Source organism: Macaca fascicularis, chromosome 8, assembly GCF_037993035.2.
Source record: "Macaca fascicularis isolate 582-1 chromosome 8, T2T-MFA8v1.1".
Classification (NCBI taxonomy): Eukaryota; Metazoa; Chordata; class Mammalia; order Primates; family Cercopithecidae; genus Macaca; species Macaca fascicularis.
Window position 1 is genome coordinate 60,987,885 of NC_088382.1, and position 18,026 is coordinate 61,005,910.

General features: G+C 36.3%; 1 long non-coding RNA gene across 1 annotated transcript; it reads right to left on the reverse strand.

Moving 5' to 3' along the window:
* Window positions 1-654: 654 nt before the first annotated feature.
* On the reverse strand, window positions 655-9,905 carry LOC135964533 (uncharacterized). The gene is made up of 3 exons (XR_010577016.2): window positions 9,828-9,905; window positions 4,843-5,015; window positions 655-980 (listed from the first exon to the last, which is right to left on the reverse strand). It is a non-coding gene; the product is annotated as an uncharacterized lncRNA (long non-coding RNA).
* Between the last annotated feature and the right edge of the window lie 8,121 nt (window positions 9,906-18,026).

Here is an 18,026-nt window from a genome sequence, read left to right on the forward strand (position 1 = left end):
GTTTGAGGAAGCAACAGTTCTTGGTATGTAGATGAAGCCTCTATATAACAAGAACTCTACATAGCCAACTTCAAAAAGAATAGGTAGTAAATGTCTCTTTTGAGACCTTAAAGGGTATCAGAACCCATTAAATCTCTCCTAAATCCAGGAAAGAACTAGAAAGGGAAGGAGATTTTCTACAGATGCAAATTTATCCCAGAAGAGAGGGCCATTTCAAAATATATCCAAGAAATATATTCTGATGTACAATACTTTTATTTCCTTCAGGGCCTGCTATTTGTCATGTGATGCTATAGCAGAGTCAACTTGGAATTTAGTATCTTATTGCCACAAAGAGTCTATTTGGTCAGTTTCATGATCTCTGTGTTAATGTTAATGCTGGTCAGTTGTGCCTAAACTCCAAAAGAGAGAGGGTATAATGAGGCGTGTCCAAACTCCTTTCCTGTCATGATTGAGAACTCCGTTTTTCAGATTTCCCTTGGCCCATAAGGGGTCCACTCAGCTGGCTGGGGAGCTTAAGGTATTCTTTTTGGTTTACAAGCGGAACTGGGAATTAGAATAATGCATTTAAGGGATTTTTAAGTTCTAGCTTTGACATGTAAAGAGTTTAACAGGTGTCACTCTTATCTTTATAATAACAACAAAAGAACAGACTGAAGTTTTATGATTTTATTGGGCCAATCAGAAAACTGAAGTTGGAGGGAAAAATGACACCCTGAAATCTGGAGAGACAGACACATCCAGAGAAATACAGAAACAGATCTGTTTACCTGGAGCAGGAGTGCTGGAGCTATTAACTGGTACAAGCCCTGTAACAGTAATTTTGATGAATCACGGGGAGGCTGGATGTGGGCTAGTGTGAGACTGAGAAGCTTCTGGAAGCTGCAGTCTCAGAAAGCCAGTTGCACTTTCCAGGGCTTTAACTCCAGGAACCCACCAGCTTCTCATTGTAAAGATCCAAATAAGATCCCCATACGACTCTGGAAGAGGAGAGGAAGAGCTATCATTGTGAAATAGCCTAGAATACTGGCCACAAAAAAGTCCACCCTCCAGGAAAACACTTCCTAGGGACTTTTCTCACTCGAGCAAGGGCATTCCTCAACCTCCACTCACTCTGTTCTGACTGTCTCACATAAGGAGAGAAAAAATAAATCTCCATCAAAGTTACCGCTCATAGTCACAGGCCCATGAAGAGACAGATTTAATCATAAGATTGTAGAAATCTTTCTCTTCTTTGTACTTCACAACACCACCAAGGAGGACCCCATAAAACAGTGATTTAGAGCTTAAATGATTTGAGACAGAGACAGGTGTATCACAGAAACCGAAAGCCAAAGGGAGGCACAAAAACAAGGACGCTGGAGGAACTTGAAGCCAACGGCACTGACAGTAACAGCAAACATTAAATAAAAAGCTAAAATCCTAACCATATTAGCATAAATCATCACAAGAAAGGCCCATTTACCTGAGTTGGTATTAACTGATACAGTATGCTATCATTCTATGAAACCATAAAAGGCAACCAAATGCATGAAAAAATAGAATTTGAAGGTAAAAAAGCAAGCATTAGAAACAGATTCAGACATGATATATAAACGTTGAAATTTTTACCTAAAGAAATTAAAATTGATACAGGAGCTAAAAAGAAATTATTTAGGCAGATAGTGAGGGTAAGAGAGCCTCAGTGGAATTTCCTTTTAATAAAAAGCAGCCCCCAAATCATTTCTTTTCTAAAAAAAAAATTAGTCTAAAACATCAAGCTACAAACACAGGTAAGCAAACTAGAAGCTTGCATAGGTAAATGCCAGCAACTGTGCAAATAGAAATGGTATAACTGAAAACCAGGTATGTTCAACACGAGGCTCCATCTTCCCTTTACTTTGTCACCATGTGTGCAGTAAAAAGCAGGCAACATGGCGCCGATCAGGTAGAAAACCCATCTGCATAACGAAAGATTAGGGTGGGGTGGCCAGCTTCTTCACACACTGTGTAAATAGCACACCTGGTCCAACTAATCCTTTGCACCCTATGTAAATCAAACACAGCCTTGTCAAGGTCATCTATAAAACCAAACTCATCTTGCCACAAACAGGGAGATCGATTTGGAACACTCTCCCTCTTCATGAGGGAGGTTTTCTCTTTTGCTTGTTAAACTTCTCTTCTTTGTAGAGGCATGATCTCGGCTCACTGCAACCTCCGCCTCCCGGGTTCAAGCGATTCTCCTGCCTCAGCCTCCTGAGTAGCTGGGATTACAGGCACCGGCTACCACACCCTACTAATTTTTCTATTTTTAGTAGAGACCATGTTGGCCAGGATTTTCTCCATCTCTTGACCTCATGATCTGTCTGCTTCAGCCTCCCAAAGTGCTGGTATTACAGGCATGATCCACTGCCCTAGGCCCAAATTTCTGTTCTTAAATTCATTCCTTGTGTGTCTGCACCCTTGCTTTCCTTGGTGTCAGGCAAGGAACCTTGAATATTACCCCAGAAAAACAATGCCATTTCGAAATGACTATAATTAGTATGATAAGGGCTTTAATGAAAAAAATGTAGACAGCATACTAGAATATAAGGATAATGAAAGCAGAGATAAGGTAACTCTAAAGAAAGAATAAAATGCAAATATTAGAAACAATAATAAAGAAAAATTTCAACAGCACTAAAGAATGTCTTCAATGGGCTCAACAGTCAAAAAATCAGTGATCTTAAAGACAGATTGATGGAAACTTTTCAAGCAGAAATACAGAGATAAGAACAAATGGGAATGGAAATGGGGGGAAAGAATATCCAAAAATAGAATTACAAGAACCGTGGAGCAATTACAAATATGTATGTGATTGGAGTACCAAACAGAGAAGAAATAAAGAATGGAGACATACATTTGAAGTACTAATAGACAAGAATTTGCTAAAATTAGTGACAGAGACCTGACCACAGATCTAGGGAGTTCAACAAACACAAAATAAAATAAAACCAAAATATCCACGTTGATAAAGCTACTAAGTGGCGAGTGGCACATACAGCATGGGTACACTGGACACCAGGAGGATTCACGTTCCAGGAAGGGTGGAGAAAGATGGTGGGAAGTTTTATCATGCTATGCACAATGCATAGAATTTTAAATGTATATATATTATTTCTAGAATCTTCCATTTAACATTTCAGGCCACAGTTGACTGCGAGCAACTGAAACCAGGAAAAGTGAAACCACAGATAAAGGGGACAGCTCTATTTTATATGATCCCACTTTATAATCTCCTCTGGCTTGTAAATTTAACACAAAGAAAAATAGTTACAAACATTAATGTAATGACAGCAATATTTCACCCAACTACACCAATGTTAATCTAATTATGCCAATGCTACTTTAAATCTGAATGGTTTAAATATAAATAAAAAACAAAGACAGTGGGGTGAATAAAAAAAACCCAAATATTTGTTATCAATAAATAATTTCATTTTAACTAAAGACTTAGATAATTTAAAACTCATGGAATGGTTTTAAAAAGAAAAAGGAAAGACACAATACATGTAAGGAATAGAAGAATCAAATTTCACAATAAATTATGCCTAACATACATAGAATACTTCAGCCCCAAACAGCAGAATGTACATTCTTCTCAAATAAAATTGCACATTCTTTAAGATAGACCATATATTACAGCTGAAAACAAGTCTCATTATGTTTTATAGGATGTATATTCAAATTATCTTCTCTGATTGCAATAAGATGAAATTAAAACAAGCAAACAAACAAACAACAACAACAACAAAAACAGAAGAAAACCTGAGGATTTGTTGGCAAGATAGCTGAATAGGAACAGCTCTGGTCTGCAGCTCCCAGCGAGATTGATGCAGAAAGCGGGTGATTCCTGTGTTTCCAACTGAGGTACCCAGTTCATCTCATTGGGACTGGTTGGACAGTGGGTGCAGCCCAAGGAGGGCGTGCCAAAGCAGGTTGGGATGTCACCTCACCTGGGAAGTGCAAGGGATCAGGGAAGTGCAAGGGATCAGGGAAGTGCAAGCTCTTCTAGCCAAAGGAAGCCTTTAGGGATTGTACCATGCACTTTGGCCCAGATAACACGCTTTTTCCATGGTCTTCGCAACCCACAGACCAGGAGATTCCCTCCCGTGCCTACACCACCAGGGCCCTGGGTTTCCAGCACAAAACTGGGCAGCCATTGGGAAGACACTGAGCTAGTCACAGGAGTTTTTTTTTCATACCATAATGGAACCTGGAATGCTAATGAGACAGAACCATTCACTTCCCTGGAAAGTGGGTTGAAGCCAGGGAATCAAGTGGCCTGTCTCGGCAGGTCCCACCCCCAAGAAGCCAAGCTAAGATCCAGTGGCTTCAAATTCTCATGCCTGCACAGCAGTCTGAGCTCTATCTGGAACACTCGAGTTTGGCGTGGGGACGGGCATCCGCTATTGCTGAGGCTTAAGGAGGTGGTTTTACCCTCACAGTGTAAACAAAGCTGCTGGGAAGTTAGAACTGGGCAAAGCCCACTGCAGCTCAGGAAGGCCACTGTGGCCGACTGCCTCTCTGGATTTCCTGCTCTCTAGGCAGGGCATCTCTGAAAAAAAGGCAGCAGCCCTAGTCAGGGAATTATAGATAAAACCTCCACCTCCCTGAAACAGGGTACCTGGGGGAAAGGGTGGTTGTGGGCACAGCTTCAGCAGACTTAAACCTCACTAACTGGCAGCTCTGAAGAGAGCAGTGGATCTCCTAGCACAGCATTTGAGCTCTGATAAGGGACAGTCTGCCTCCTCAAATTGTTCCCTGACCCCCCTGTATCCTGACTGGGAGACACCTCCCAGTAGGGGCTGACAGGCAACTTACACAGGAGAGCTCTGGCTAGGATCTGGCGGGTGCCCTTCTGGGACGAAGCTTCCGGGGGTAGGAACAGGCAGCAATCTTTGCTGTTCTGCAGCCTCTGCCAGTGATACACAGCCAAACAGGGTCTGGAGAGTACCTCCAGCAAACTCCAGCAGACCAGCAGCAGATGGGCCTGACTTTTAGAAGGAAAATTGACAAAGAGAAAGGAATAGTATCAACATCAACAAAAAGAACGACCACTCAGAGACCCCATGTGAAGGTCACCAACTTAAAAGACCAAAGGTAAATAAATCCATGAAGATGGGAAGAAACCAGCGCAGAAAGGCTGAAAACTCCAAAAACCAGAACGCTGCTTCTCCTCCAAAGGATCACAGTTCCTCACCAAGAAGGGAACTAAACTGGATGGAGAATGAGTTTGATGATTTGACAGAAGTAGGCTTCAGAAGGTGGGTAATAACAGACTCCTCTGAGCTAAAGGAACATGTTCTAGCCCAATGCAAGAGAGCCATGAACCTTGAAAAAAGGTTAGACGAATTGCTAACTACAATAACCAGTTTAGAGAATAACATAAATGACCTGATGCAGCTGAAATACATAGCTCAAGAACTTGGTAAAGCGTACACAAGTATCAACAGCCGAATCAATCAAGAGGAAGAAAGGATATCAGAGACTGAATATCAACTCAATGAAATAAAGTGAGAAGACAAGATTAGAGAAAAAAGAGTGAAAAGAAACAAACGAAGCCTCCAAGAAATATGGGACTATGTGAAAAGACCAAATCTATGTTTAATTAGTTAGTGTACCTGAAAAGGTACACCTCACCTGAAAAGGTACACTAATTAACTTCAGCAAAGTCTCAGGATACAAAATCAATGTGCAAAAATCACAAGCATTCCTAAACATCAGTAATAGACAAACAGAGCGCAAAATCATGAGTGAACTCCCATTCACAATTGCTACTAAGAGAATAAAATATCTAGGAATAAAGTTTACAAGGGATGTAAAGGACCTCTTCAAGGAGAACTACAAACCACTGCTCAAGGAAATAAGAGAGGACACAAACAAATGAAAAAACATTTCACGTTCATGTATAGGAAAATCAATATTGTGAAAATAGCCATACTGCACACAGTAATTTATAGATTCAGTGCTATCCACATCAAGCTACCACTGACTCTCTTCACAGATTGGAAAAAACTACTTTAAATTTCATATGGAACCAAAGAAGAGCCCACATAGCAAAGACAATCCCAAACAAAAAGAACAAAGCTGGAAGCATCAGGCTACCTGACTTCAAACTCTACTCCAAGGCTACAGTAACCAAAACAGCATGGTACTGGTACCAAAACAGATATATAGACCAATGGAACAGAACAGAGGCCTCTGAAATAATGCCACACATCTACAACCATCTGATCTTTGACAAACCTGACAAAAACAAACAATGGTGAAAGGATTCCCTATGTAATTAATGGTGTTGAGAAAACTGGCTAGTCATATGCAGAAAGCTGGAATTAGATCCCTTTCTTACACCTTATACAAAAACTAACTCAAGATGGATAAAGACTTAAATATTAGACCTAAAACCATAAAAACTCTAGAAGAAAACCTAGATATGACCATTCAGGACATAGGCATGGGCAAAGACTTCATGACTAAAACACCAAAAGCAATGGCAACGAAAGCCAAAATCAACAAATGGAATCTCATTAAATTAAAGAACTTCTGCACAGTAAAAGAAGCTATCATCAGAGTGAACAGGCAACCTACAGAATGGGAGAAAATTTTTGCAATCTATCCACCTCACAAAAGGCTAATATCCACAATCTACAAGGAACTTAAACAAATTTACAAGAAAAAACAACCTATCAAAAAGTGGGCGAAGGATATTAACAGAGACTTCTCAAAAGAAAACATTTATGCATCCAACAAACATATGAAAATAAAGCTCATCATCACTGGTCATTAGAGAAATGCAAATCAAAACCACAATGAGATACCATCTCACACCAGTTAGAATGGCGATAATTAAAAAGTCAGGAAACAACAGATGCTGGAGACGATGTGGAGAAATAGGAACACTTTTACACTGTTGGTAGGAGTCTAAATTAGTTCAATCATTGTGGAAGACAGTGTGGCGATCCCTCAAGGATCTAGAACTAGAAATACCATTTGACCCAGCAATCCTATTACTGGGTATATACCCAAAGCATTATAAGTCATTCTACTATAAAGACACATGCACACATATGTTTATCACAGCATTGATCACAATAGCAAATATTTTGAGCCAACCCAAATGCCCCTCAATGATAGACTGGATAAAGAAAATGTGGTACATATACACCTTGGAATACTATGCAGCCATTAAAAAGAATGAGTTCATGTCCTTTGCAGGGCCATGGATGACACTGGAAACCATCTTTCTCAGCAAACTAACACAAGAACAGAAAACCAACACAGCATGTTCTCACTCATAAGTGGGAGTTGAACAATGAGAACACATGGACATAGGGAGGAGAGCATCACACACTGGGTCCTGTTGGAGGGTGAAGGGCCAGGAGGAGGGATAGCATTAGGAGAAATACCTAATGTAGATGACGGGTTGACGGGTGCAGCAAACCACCATGGCACATGTATACCTATGTAACAAACCTGCACGCTCTGCACATGTACTCCAGAACTTAAAGTATAATTTAAAAAAAGAAAATCTGTAATAATTCACAAATGTGTGGAAATTTTTAAACACACTCAACCATTGAGTCAAAAAGAAATCACAAGAGAAATTTTAAAAAAATTAGTAATGACTAAAATTTAAAAAACCACAACATATCAAAACTTTTTGGAACAGTGAAAGCAGTACTCAGAGGGAAATTGGTAGCTGAAAATGCCTACATTGAAAAAAAGAAAGATCTTGGATCAATAATCTAACTTTACATTTTAAGCAAGTAGAGAAAGATGAGCAAATTAAACACAAGCTAGCTGAAAAAAAAAAAATCAAATGATGCTGAAAAAAAACTAGGTATCCAAATATAAAAGAATGAACATGGTCAACCACACCCAAATATTAGTACAAGAAAAAAAATCAAAGTCCAAAATATAAGACGTAAAACTGTAAAATTTCTTAGGAGAAAACGTTGGGGACATTTTCTTGGACATTAGTGTGGGCAACTTTCATGGATCAAGCAAAAGAAAAAATTGATAAATTGAGTTTGCACTTTTGTGCATCAAAAGTTACTATCAAGGAAGCAAAAAGACGACCAACTGAATGGAAGACACTGTTGCAAATCATATTATCTGATAAGAGATTACTTTTCAGAATATGCAAAATAACTTCTAACATTCCACGACAGCAACAACAAAATAAACAACCCAATTCAAACATGGGCAAAGGATTTCATAGAAATTTTTCCAAAGAAGATATGCCAAGGGCCAATAAGTTCATGAACATATTCTCAACATTATTAGTCAGTAAGAAAATGCATATAAAACCACAATAAAATATAGCAAGTGTTGGCGTGTAGGATGTGAAGAAATAAGAAAACTTTTGTATTGCTGATAGCAGTGTAAACCAATGCAGCCATTGTGGAAACCAGTTTCCTAAAAATTTAAATATACAACAACCCATATGAGTCAGCAATTCCATATTTCATTTTTTTGGTATCTATGCGGAAAAGCTGAAAGTAAAAACTTGAACAAATATGTGTACACAAATATTCATTGTTGCATTATTCAGAATAGCCAAAAGATGAAAAGGACACAGGTGTTTATAAAAAGAAGAATGGACAAGCAAATATGGCATAGTCATATGATGGAATATTAATCAGCCATTAAAAAGAAAAAAATTCTTATGCATGACGTAATATGTCTGGACCTTGATAACATTTTGCGAAGTGAAATCAGCCAGACACAAAAGGGCAAATATTGTAATTCCACTTGTATGTTGTACCCAGAATAAGCCAATCCAAAGAGGCAGAAAGTAGAATTTAGGTTACCAGGAGCTGAGGAGGAGAAAAGAGTGAAAAGTTATTGCTTAACTGGTACAAACTGTTCTTAGGGATGATGAAAATGTTTTTGGTATAGACAGTGGTAATGAGTTCACAACATTGTTAAGGTATTTATAAAATACCTCTGAGTTGTACACTTAAAAATGGTTAAAATGATAAATATTAAACTATGCATGTTTTACCACAATAAAAAGTAACTGGCAAAACAGATACAGCAATATATAAAAATATTATATACCATGACAAGGTGGAATTTTTATCATGAATTCAGTTTTGTAATTTTTTAAAATACAGCAACATATACAAATATATTAGGTACCATAGAAAAGGGAATTTTTTTTCTTACGTATGCAAGGCTTTTTTTCGTATTTTATTGTATGTAATACACCATACAAAGGACAAAGGGCAAAACCACATAATCATCTTAATACACAGAGAAGAAGTTTGACAAATCCAATATCCTTTCAGAATTGAAACACCCAACAAACTAAGAATTGAAGGTAACAAAAGAAAAATAAAAGAAAAAGGAATTGAAAGTGACAAAAGTAAAATGTCTGCTCTTGCCTCTTCTAGTCAACATTGTGTTACACATTCCAGCCAAAGAAATTAGGCAAAGAAGAAAGATATTTTGATTAAAAAAAATAATAATAATAAAAAATAAAAAAGGAAGGCAGCAAGGAAGGCAAAAAGGAAAGAAGGAAAAAAGAAAGGAAAGAAGGATCTCTATTTGCAGATGAAAGTTCTCAGTAATTTGTTCAGAAAAAGCTATTTGAAACAATAATAAAGTTAAACAAGGTTTCAGGATAAAAGATTATTTTAAGAAATATTTCTATAAAGTAGCAATGAACAATGGAATTATGAAAAACTTCCATTTGCAATAGCATAAAAATAACAGCATATTAGTCAGGGTTCTCTAGAGGGACGGAACTAATAGGATATAAGTATGTATGAAGGGGAGTTTATTAAGAAGTATTGACTCACATGATCACAAGGTAAAGTCCCACAATAGGCTGCCAGCAAGCTGAGGAACCAGTAAGCCAGTTTTAGTCTCAAAATCTCAAAAGCAGGGAAGCTGACGATGCAACCTTCGGTCTGTGGCCAAAGGCCTGAGAGCCTCTGGCAAACCACTGGTGTAAGTCCGAGAGTCCAAAAGCTAAAGAACTTGGAGTTTGATGTTCAAGGGCAGGAAGCATCCAGCACGGGAGAAAGATGAAAGCCGGAAGACTCAGCAAGTCTGCTCTTCCATCTTCTCCTACGTGCCAGCTCCATGCTGGCGGCTGACTAGATGGTGCCCAATCAGACTGAGGATGGGTCTGCGTCTCCCAGTCCACTGACACAAATGTTAATCTCCTTTGACAACAGCCTCACAGATACTTCCAGGAACAATACTTTGCATCCTTCAATGCAATCAAGTTGACACTCAATATTAACCATCACAAACAGGAATACATTGAACACAAAAAGTGTGAGAGTTTCATACTGAAAACTATAAAACATTGTTGAGAAAATGTAAAGGAGATCTAAAGAAATGAAAAAGATATTCATACTTCCTGGATAAGAAGACAATATTGTTAAAGTGGCAGCACTCCAGAAATTATTCTACAGATTAAACACTATCCTTGTCAAAATCAGTCTGCTTTTAGTTTTGTTTTCTAAATTATTTATTATTTATTCATTTGCTTTTTTATTTATTTATTTTCATTTTATCTTAGTTCCTTGAGTCGACGTCTTGCTCTGTCAGCCAGGCTGGAAGGTAGTGACACAATTATGGCTCACTGCAACCTCAAACTTCTAGGTGGTAGTGATCTTCCCGCTTCAGCCTCTGAAGTGGCTGAGACTACAGGCACATGCCATCATTTGTGGATAACATTTTTTAAATTTTTAATAGAACTTGGGGTCTCAATATGTTGCCCAGGCTGGTCTCGAAATTTTGGCCTCACCTGATCTTCCTACCTTGGATTTCCAAACTGCTGAGACTATATACATGAGACAGCTCCCAGCCTGCTTTTAATAGAGACTGACAGACTTGTATTAAAATTTCATGTGGAAATTCAAGTTGCCAATAACAGCCAAAATAGTCTTAGAAAAAGAAAACTACTTTGAAGGATTCACATTCCCTAGTTTTAAAATTTACTACAGAAAACAAGACAGGATGGTAGAAGAATAAGAACAGACATACAGATTAATGGAATATATTTCAGTTCAGAAATGTGCCCTTATACTTATGGTCAATTGATTTTTGACAATGGTGCCAAGATAACTCAAGAAAACAAAATAATTCTTAGAATAAATGGTGCTGGGACAAGAGGACATCCACATACAATAGAATGAATTTGGACCCTCTACCTCACATCATGTACAGAAACTAACTCAAAATTAATCACAGACCAAGGTAGAAGGGCTAAAAATATAAAACTCTCAGTATAAAACAGAATAAGTCTTCATGGCCTTGGCTTTACCAGTGGTTTATTAGATATGATGCTGAAAGCGTAAGTGGAAAAAGGAAAAATGAATAAATTAGACTACATCAGAATTAAAAATGTTTGTACTTTAAATAATACCATTAAGAAAGTGAAAAGAAAACCCAGATGATGAGATGAAATATTTACAAATCATGTATTTGATAAGGGTCTTATATCCTGAATAAGAAAAGAGCCCTTAGAAATCAATAATGCATGAACAAATGACCTCATTAAAAAATAAGCAAAGAATCTGAATAGACATTTCTCCACAGAAGATATACAAATAGCAAGTAGACACATAAAAAAAATGATGAACATCATAAGTCATCATAGGGAAATGCAAATCAAAATCACAGTGAGATTCCCCTTCAAATCTACAAGACCGGTAATTTTTAAAAGATAGTTAATTATAAGCGTTGGTGAGGAGCGAGGATAGAAACTGGAACACTTATACATTGCTGCTGGCAATGTAAAATAGTGCAGTTACTTAGAAAACACTTTAGCAACACTGCAAAATCTTAAAAATAGAGTTAGCGTTAGTGTATAATCTAACAATTCTACAAATTCTACATATATAACTGAGAAAAAATAAAAACATAATTTCACAAAAAAATGTGTACATAAATGTTCATAGTATTATTTAATAATAACTCCTAAATGGAAACAACACTAATGTCTATCAATTGATACAAAGATAAATAAATTATAATATAATCATATTATTAAAAGGAATAAAGTACTGATATATGCTACAGTATGGATAAACCTTGAAAACATTACACTAACTGAAAGAAGTCAGTCACAACAGACCCCATGTTGTGTGATTCCAATTACATGGAGTATCCACTATGGCAAATCTTAGAGAGACAGAAAGTAGGTCTGTTGTTGCTTAGAGCTGGGCTTGGAGTCAGAATGAGAACTGATTCCTAATGAGGTTGCTTTTGGGAGAGATAGTTGTTTTTTTTTAATTGGATTGTGATTATGAATACATAACTCTGTAATATACTAAAATCCATGTAAACTGCTCACTTTCAAATTAGAAATTTTACGGCATGTGAATTATATCTATGTAAAGTCATTAATAAAAATAATATTACTTGCTTTAGGAATAGTATAAGAAACAAATGTATTTAGTGATAAAAATATGCTCAATAATAAAATATTTTTATTATCTTTCCTTTTGTATTATGCATGCTAGCATTCTTCTCTACTAATCTATTGAGTTGTTATAATATAATCACTACTTTAAAAAAAAAAGCAAATACTAAATAATGATTTGGAGTCTAGGTTCAGTTACTTGCTCTTGCCCTAAACTATCTCCTGTATTAATGCCTTAAGTATTGTACGTTTCAGAAAACTTCTTTAACAATGTATTAACATTGCTGATGAATATCTTGGCAACAGTAGGGTTTTTGTACTAGTCAAATGCTGCAATTACTTTTTGAGTTTGCTTTTTATGTGGGTAATGTAAATATTCAATTTCCCCTAACTGTACAAAACTACCAGATCCCCATAGGTGAAATCAGCTATCTCTGTGGTACTGGTGAATTTTCTATCTATGCCTACGCCATTTTCCAGGTTACCAAGAGTGATAAGATAATAAAAGTGAAGTTACTGAGAGCAGTGAATAAACCACCTACTATGGTGGTTTATATATGGTGGTGTATATATAATATACACTTTAAGTTTCAACCCTTAATCAATAATGCTTATGAAGTTGACAAAATGCCTTTCAAAGTAAAATAATCTACCTAGAGATGTTAGCTAGTATATAACTATGATTACTGATACATTTTCTACCCTGATAAACATTATTTTAAAAAATACAGAGTATAATTTTCTATATAGATATATAAGTACAGGAATCATTGATATTTTAATGCCTCAATTATCCAAGGAAACAATGAGTAAATCATTATTGCAATCAATTAAATACAATTGTTGATATTCAAAATATTTTTTTTTCTTAAATGACTTGGAATCTTTTCTAAAGTGTAGTAATTAACCCTCTGTCTTTGGAACATAGATCTGAATTTTCTGAAATTACTTTGTTACACTCTTTGACACACTGCAAATTTTTTATAATAAATGTATATTTTAATTTTGAGAAATAGAGATAGATCATGCAATTCTTGGCTTCTACTCACTAAACAGAGAGAGTGAAAAAAGTGAAACATATGTAAAAAATTGTATTTTGTAAAAGTAAAAAATCTAAATATGAGAACCAAAATTATTATTTTAAACATATCTGTTTTGTTTGTTTTTTAATTTGAAAAAAATAACACAATGCAACCCCAAGGGCTCTTGTCGTTGTTCACCTTCTGCTCCTATCTAGGAGCAAGAAGACAGAAAACCTGGAAAAGCTACTACCTTAATCCCAGCAATCAAGCAATAGCAAAGGACCGTTCATTTCTGACCAAGAAAGAGCTGGCAGATGAGAAAGGTTAACAACAAAAGGGCTAATTTGTTATGATTTGTGTGACTTATCCCGGCAGGAATCTGGCTTAAGATTCAGAACCTCAGCCAATCATTGGAATGAACTGTCTACTAAAATGAATGTAAGTATTGACATCTCCTTTCAAAATAAGACATGAAAAGTAAGAGAAAACAATTTCATATAAACCGTTTTCTTCATTGTACAAATAATCTATACATTTATGATAGGAAATTTTCTTTAAAATGTCTCTTCTCAAATGTTATTTATTATTAGATTTTATGATAGCACAAAATTACTTCTAGATAAATACACCTAAACTCTGTAATTAATGCCTATCAAAATACTCAATATGAGTATTTTCATATAATTGATAATTATTTTGACAAATGTATTCATGTTGTTATAATTTTCTTTGTTTAGTGAAATTCTGAGTATACTTTTGTTTTCTACTTTTATGTTTGCAAAAGTATCAAATAAAGATGTATTTTTATGAAAAAAATCAACTTTACTGTTGTCAAGGTTTTGCTTCTCCAGCTTCTTAAATGTAATCTCTTTCTCTCGCTCTCTTGTTCCGCTTTCATATATGGATATGTATTATATATGTGTATCTGAAAGTTTTAAAACTTCAGACAAAAGATATTGAGTAAATAAAAATTATTATTACAGAGATAAATTTCTCATATTTTGAACTGCATCTTTTGCCCCCAAAATATTTAAAGAACAGCTAAGAAAAAGCTTATCAAAGACTTTTTAGTGCCTCAACTTAATGAAATTGCTACAACCCCAGCTAGAAATGCAATTCTAAACATAATTTTGTCAGAATAATCCTCAGTAACTATTGTTTAAATGGAAATATCCATATTATTAGTTAGTAGGTTCTCTAAGACTGACACCTGTATGTAGTTGATATATCAGGTGTTTCTTCAATAATTCTTGCATCTCCTCCATTGCATATATCAAGTAATAATAAATAACAACAACAATAATAACAACAACTACAACAATAGCAGCAAAACCCTTCCTATGTGCCAGGCATTGTTCAAAATGCTTTACATTAATTAACTCATTTAATCATCAAGATGATCCTATAAAATATAGTAACCCCAATTTATGGATGAGGAAACTGGACATAAAAGTTTGAATAATTTCCCGAAGTCACATAACACGTTAAATGATGGGGCAAGGATTGACTCCTAGAATAATATTTTCAAGCTAAGCTTTTTACCACTGTGTGCTACTTTGTGTCTTCCTATAACACACACACACATGCATTTGCACACACAAACACGTGTGGCTTTATTTAAATTTTCTTTAAGCTCCAAACTTCTCATACACTAATAACAATACAATTTTTTCTTTTGTTTCAAGTAATATTCCATAGAGCCTCTGGTGTACCACAAACCTCAGTACAATAAGACCATAAAATTGAATTTATTGAACTACAGAGTTGCCCCTCGTGGTCTTATGCTGACTTGGTGTGAACCAAAGAAAGACTGTGCCTATAAAGACTACAATAAAGAAGTCCTCAATCAGCTCAGTAGGTAGAACGATTTCCACAGCTACCTTAGGAGGTACTTAATTATGATGCTCATTTCATTAAAGTAAATTCACGCAAATAATAACTCTCAAGGACAAGATCACTCCCAGGCATGATAACACTAGAATTCTTACTTTTTTTTTTTTTTTTTGAGACCGAGTCTAGCTCTGTGACGCAGGCTGGAGTGCAGTGGCGCGATCTCGGCTCACTACAAGCTCGTGCCCGGCCTAGAATTCTTACTCTTGACTGTTATGCTATCAAGACACTAGTCAAGGCTTGGAATAAAAATTCATGTCTTCATGGCATCCGCATTTTGACAGTAGCTGAAACCAAAGGAAAATATAAAGTTGTCCAAAGAAAGCAGTCAAGTTAAAAACAATGAACTGGACTCACAAAACGTAAGCATTAAACATATAGGCAGAAAAAGAGGTGAAGAAAATATGAAAGGTAGGATAAATACTAGCTATGGGTGCTTGGAGGGTGGCTCAGGGTGAAAAAGGCAGCCAGTTTCAATTTCAGAAAGGAAGGGGAGGTGCCATCAAATGAAATAACGTTTCACTAAGGAAAAAAGTCTTGAATCAAATGAAAGCATCTATGGAATTTAGGATAGTTTCAGCAAAGTGGTAGGCTTGGAAAACATATTTAAGTAGAGGCTGGGTAGGAGTGGTTCATGCCTGTTATCCTTGCACTTTGGGAGGCTGAGATGGGTAGATTGCCGGAGCCCAGGAGTTTGAGACTAGCCTGGGCAACACAGTGAGACCCTGTCTCTTAAAAAAAATATATAAAAGTTAGACAGGCTTGATGGTGCCCACCTGTGGTCCCGGATACATGAGAGGCTGAGGTGAAGGATTGGATGAGCATGGGAAGTCAAGGCTGCAGTGAGCCATCATTGCGCAATTGCACTCCAGTCTGGGAGACAGAGTGAGACCCTGTCTCAAAAATAAATAAATAAATAAATAAGAACAGGCAGAGGTTTGTTGAGGAAATTGGATATAGGAAAATGGAGATAGCAGACATAAAACCTTTAGGTTTTTGTTTGTTTGTTTTATATAAACTTGCCTTAGGAAAAAAAAATAGCTAGTTTCAATTGTAAGACAAGTCAAAGTTGATTTTTTTCCTCCTTTGATTTGACAGAAAAGTAAGAAAGTTTATAGCTACAGGAAAAATGTTAAGAGAAAGAGGTTAAAAATAGAGGTAACAGTAGAAAGAGGGAACACTTACTAGGGGAAATTATTGGAAGACATTAACAAAAATAAAATTAAGATTTAATTTTAAGAAATTTGACTCTTGGCTGTTGATAGGGAAGCTTGACACAGGGCAGGGTTCCCACTGAGAACAATCAGAAAACGTAAGTAAAATACCAAAAACAGTTTGGAGGAATTGGAGAGTTTACACTGTATTCATAACTTAAAAAGCCAGACCCTAGAGGAAGGGGAGCTTATGTAGAGAACCTAAGTTTATGCAAGCCACATTTCCCCTTTAGCATTTGTCTACTGAGCATTGAGGGAAAGGCTGAGAACCAAGACAGAGGGCAGGAAGAGGAACCACCAAACTCCGGGACGTTCGATGGAGGAGACAGAACAAAATATTAGAGTTGATGGGTCAAGATGACCAGCTGGTAAGGGGCCAAAATCTCAGAGAGGAGGGAAGCACAGAGATGTGAAAGTGATATTTAGCATCTTCTGTCCTGTTAACACATTGTCTATATTAATCTATGTGGTAGACTGTATGATAATAATCTACATAGTGAAGGAGAATAAAAAACAAAACAAAAAGGAACTGCAAAACACAGTGCAGTTGTTGGCACTATTGCCCTTCTAGAAGACAAAATGGAATCAAGGATCCAAAAAGAAGGAAGGCTCTAGGAATCATCCCAAGCTCTCAGTTATTTTCCTCCCGGTACTACACCCTAGGAGTGTGGGTAAACCAGAGAAAGACTGCACCTTACACAGACTATAAACAAGCCATGATTCACTTCAGTCCCTAATAGATTTGAGGCTATCCAATTTTCTGTTCCCTGCACAAAATACTAGAGCACAGGATGCAGCCTGTATGAAGAGAGAGAATATTATCTGTAAAATTCTCAGTTTTTCATATAAAATTCTGAGCAATCATTCAAAAATGTTGTAAGTATGCTAAAACAAATAAAATAGAAAAGCAAGCAGCAGAAACAAACCTGCAGGTGACCAATATCAGAATGGGTAAAAACAAATACTACAGTTACAAATTGTATAACCCAGTTAAAATAATAAAATAAAATAAAATAAAAAATAAATAAAATAAAACAATATACCAATGGAAAAATGGGCAAAGCATGATACCCCACAATAGAAATTTCCAAAAGCTTCCAATATTATACACTTCCAAAAGCATATTATGCTGTATGCAACTTCATTAATTGTCTGGGAAATGCAAATTAGAATCTCAGGCAGACTCTACTAGAGACCTACCAGAATAGTTAAAAACAAAATGACTGATAATTTAAGGGTTGATAAACAGATGTTGCCACTGGAATCCTCAAACATTGTTGGTAGTAATGAAAACTGTGCACCTACTTGTAAAACTCCTAGCAAATATCTGCTAAAATACATGCATACCCATTTATATGAAGTTCAAAACCTGACCAACGTTATCTAAGCTGTTACAAGTCATCACAGTGGTAATCTGTGATGGGTAGTGACCAGATAGGAACACAGGAAGGACTTACAGAATACTCTTTTTAAAGTTCATCCCTATTCCCCAAA